The sequence below is a fragment of the Arvicola amphibius genome, chromosome 12 (genome assembly GCF_903992535.2).
Source record: "Arvicola amphibius chromosome 12, mArvAmp1.2, whole genome shotgun sequence".
In the NCBI taxonomy this organism is placed as follows: Eukaryota; Metazoa; Chordata; class Mammalia; order Rodentia; family Cricetidae; genus Arvicola; species Arvicola amphibius.
Genome location: NC_052058.2, coordinates 133424107 through 133428485, shown reverse-complemented (window position 1 = coordinate 133428485; position 4379 = coordinate 133424107).

The window sequence follows — 4379 nt, the reverse complement described above, 5'->3', positions numbered from 1 at the left end:
AGCAGAATGGAGCTATGAGTAGAAAGGAAATAGAGGCAGCTCAAATGCTGCAGGTCTCCGGACTAAGACCCATGGGAATGCCATTTCCCCTTCATCCCGTTCCTGCCTGTTCATGGAAATGATCTCATTGCCCTGGGAAATACTCCCACGGGGTTTTGCTGCATTTTGCTGAGTGACCAATACCCTTCTTTGTGTACAGTGTTCTGCTTGAATTTCCACCCACTCGTCATAATTTATGAGGAAAACCTCTGCTTCCCTGTGTCTGATCGAGGGGGAGGATGGGGTGAGGGACAGAGGAGGCTCAGGTTTCCTGAACTCAATTGGTAAGGAGAGAGGAGAAAGCAAACAGCCAAATTCATTTTAAAATGTCACCCAAAGAGATAATTTTACAAAGATAATTAAACTGGGGTTTTCTTTGCTCACTAAACCTTCATCCTAAAGGTTCTGGCTGCTGCTTCAAATGATGGCACGGGCTAAATCTGGAGGCCAGGGGAGGGAACAGATGCCCTGATGAGACCAAGAGTGCTGTGGGCTGGTGAGCTGTGCCCAGAACCAGACAGAAACGCTAGGAAGATCCAGCTTCTGGTAGTTGTGTGGCTACGATTCTTTGGGGGTTTTTCCCTTAGAAAAGATTTATTTTAGCTCTATTGTTGTGTATGCTTATATCTGGGGAGGAGGGCATGTGTCTGTGAATACCAGAAGACACTGTCATATCCCCTGGAGACCGGACACTAAGAACCAAGCTCCGGAACTCTGCAGGAGGAGCAGAATCTCTCACCACTAAGCAATCAATTGCAGACTCCAGCCTTTCTCTCGAACTGAATGTGGAGACAGTAAGCTAGACTCTACTTTTATGAACATCACCCCTTAGCACACACTAGAATGGATGCTCATATTAAGGAAATGTCCCCCTAAGAGATCTGCAAGATCTAAGAGGAAGCAGCAGGAAAGGTAAATGAGTTAAAGCCGTCTGCCATTATAACACTACAGGCAATCAATCCACTTACAAAAAGAAAAGAGTTGTTTTGGCATATAGATTTTTGAGGTTATAGTCCACAAGAGAATGGATCTCTTGCCTTCCTGTCAGTGCAGAGGCAGAACACCCCTGCTAAAGCATGAAGAAGAGCAATAATGCTCTTTATGGCTACAAAGAAAGGAGGTAAAAGAAGAAACCAGTGTCTATAAGTGGTCGGAATGTATATCCCCAAAGATATGACGATCTCCCACTAGGCCCCACCCCAAAACTAGGCTCCTCCCAACAACAACACCTTATGGGGAGCCAACCATTAGCAGACCAGTTTTGGAGGACATTCAATATCCCTGTTTTGATGGCAAAGGAACAAAGCAAATTTAGACAGGGTCAAGAACTCATGTTCATGGGCAACAAGATCCATGAGTACCCATCTGCATCAGTGATGTTCTGGCCACGTATTATGACTGGATCTTAGATTCCCTTCAGGCCGGATACCGAAGCCTTAGTCCCTACCTGAGGTAAACAGCTATGTGTCTCGCATGTTCTCTTCCATGATGTCATGTCTCTCCATGGGACCAGAACAGTGGGCTCAAACATGGGCTGAGAACGGAGACTTGACAGAGTGAATGCTAATGGTGCCTGGGAAGATGCAATTCTCCAGTACCTCAAGTCTCTAATCAAGATGTCACACACCCTCCAGGAGCTCTCCAGCCATTTCAGCAGCCCCGTTGCAGGGGAAGGGGTGCACTGAAATGGGCGTTGGCAGATTTGTCAGGGATACATACAGAGAAAAAAAAGTGGCAATGAACATACTTAAATTAAGGGTACTTGATTTGTATCTGGTCTTTGGGTTTGCAGACTTCTGAGCTATGACTAAGGAGAGAGAGAGACCATAGCCCAGGAAGGAGCTCAGTCCTCTCTGTGCAGCTACTGTGTAGGGTCAGTGCAATACAACTGTCTATCTTGGCTTTCTAGCACTGTGAACAATCTGTTCAAATGAAAAGGATGTGTTTCTTTCAGCTCACAGTTTCCTAGAAGTCGATGCATGGTCACGCGACCTCACTGTTATTGACCTATGAATAGGCAGAACACCATGGCTAATGTACACGGCAAAGCGAAGCTGTTCATCTGCTTGCAGCTAGGATCCAGAGGGAGAGAGGCCGTATCCCAATATCGCCTTCAAAGGCACACGTACCATGATACCACTAGGCCCTGAAGGTTCCATGGCCTCACAAGGAAAGTTGTGCTGGTTCCTCTTCTGTTCCTACAGTGAAGCACCATGACCAGAACCAATTGGTTCCAGAGGGAGATCTTCAGTGGAAGGGGAGACACAGCGACAGGCGCTCAGAGCAGAAACCTGTCAGATGAGATTCCATCAGCACACAGGAAACAGCAAGCAGGAGGTGGGATGAGGGTATAAACCCTCAAAGCCCACCCCTACCTCCTTTGAGGTTCCATAACCTTCCAAAACAGTGCCACCAACAGAGCATTCAAATACCTAAGATTATGGGGCTAAAGGACATTTCACATCCCAAGTACTGCAGGATTAGGACAGGCATTTGATCCCTGAACCTTTCAAGATATAAGAACCTATCTAAGATATGAACCATAACCCCGAGCTTCTAGGGTCTGTGCTGTTAGAGATCCTTCCAGTTCACGGTGAATGGGAGTTCTGAACTCAGTTTTGAAATGTAGAACAGAACCTGAATTCTTCTGAAAGCATCCTGTTTTTTTTTTTTTTTGTTTTTTTTTTTACAAACAAATCTGGCCTTTGGAAAAGTCCTTGCCTGTTTCTGTTACCCGAGAGATGGTCAAGTTGTGTTTCAGGCTTGAAATCCTGAATTTCCTGTGTGCTGGTGGGTCTGTGCCAACCTGACTCAAATCCAGTGTTATCTGGGAAGAGGAACTTCTATTGAGAAAATTCCTCTGTCATATTTCCTATAGGCACGTTTAAACAGCACCTTCTTTTTTATTCATTTAGTTTACATCCTAAACAGTTTCTTCTCCCTCCTCTCTTCCAGTTCTCTCCACCATCTCTTCTCCACTCCTCCCTCAATCCACTCCTTCCCTGTTTCTGTTCAGAAAGGGGCAGGCCTTCCATGGGTATCACCAAAGCATGACATAGCAAGTTAAGGTAAGACTAAGAACCTCCCCAAAGTCCCAACTTTCTAGTCATCTCTTTCTGTACTCTCCCCCTCTGCTCACCCCAACCCAATCCCTCAAGTTCCCACTCCTACCTCCCCCAGTCTACACAGGGGATCTCTTCCCAGGGGATCCCCTTCCCTGGGATAACCAAGTGTCCCCTCTGGGCCCTTCCATGTTACCTAGCTTCTCTGGATCTGTGAATTACAGCATGATTATTCTTTACTTTATAGTTAATAGCCACTTAGGAGTGGGTAAATACCATGTTTGTTTTTCTGGGCTGGGTTACTTCACCCAGAATGATTTTTTTTCTAGTTCTTTCCATTTGTCTTCAAATTTCCTGATGTCATTTTTTTAACTGCTGAGTAATACATTATGCAAATATGCCACATTGCCTTTATCCATTCCTTGGCTGAGGGACATCTAGGTTGTTTCCAGATTCTGGCTATTATGAATAAAGCTGTAATGAACATAGTTGAGAAAGTGTCCTTGTGGTATGATTGAGTGTCCTTTGCGTATATGCCCAAGAGTGGTATTGCTGGCTCTTGAGGGAGATTGATCCATAGTTTTTTTATGATTTCCATATGGAAAATTTCCATATTGATTTCCACAGTGACTTACAAGCTTGTGCTTTCACCAGCAAGTGGAGGGGTGTTCGCCTTGCTCCCCATCCTCTCCAGCATAAGCTGTCATTTGTGGTTTTGATCTTAGCCATTCTAACAGGTATAAGATGGAATCTAAGAGTTTTTTCACTTGCATTTCCCTGATATCTAAGGCTTTTGAACATGTCTTTAAATGTTTCTCTGAATGACATTTTCTTAATGAATGATTGATTTTGGAGGACCCAACCCACTGTGGGTGGTACCATCCCTGTGCAGGTATTCCTTGGTTGTATAAGAGAGTAGGCTAGGGGGGCATGGTGAGCAAGCCAGTAAGCAGCACCCTCTGTTTCTGCTTCCACTCTGCCTTGGCTTCCCTCCATGGAGTATAAGGTAAGGTGTGGAAGCCAAACAAACCCCTTCCTCCTCAGCTGGCTTTGGTCAGTGTTTCTGTCATAGTAAAAGAAAAGACACTAATACACGTTCCAACCTTTTTACATTCCTTTGCTTCTAGGAGGTTCCAAGCAGTACCCTAGCTGTCAGCATTTCAAAGGTCAGTGAAAAAGGGCAGCATCTGTCATGGCCGCTGAAGCCCAATCAAATACTTTTATACATTTATTTCACATGTATATACATGTTTGCCTGTGGGCAAAAGGCTCAGGCTA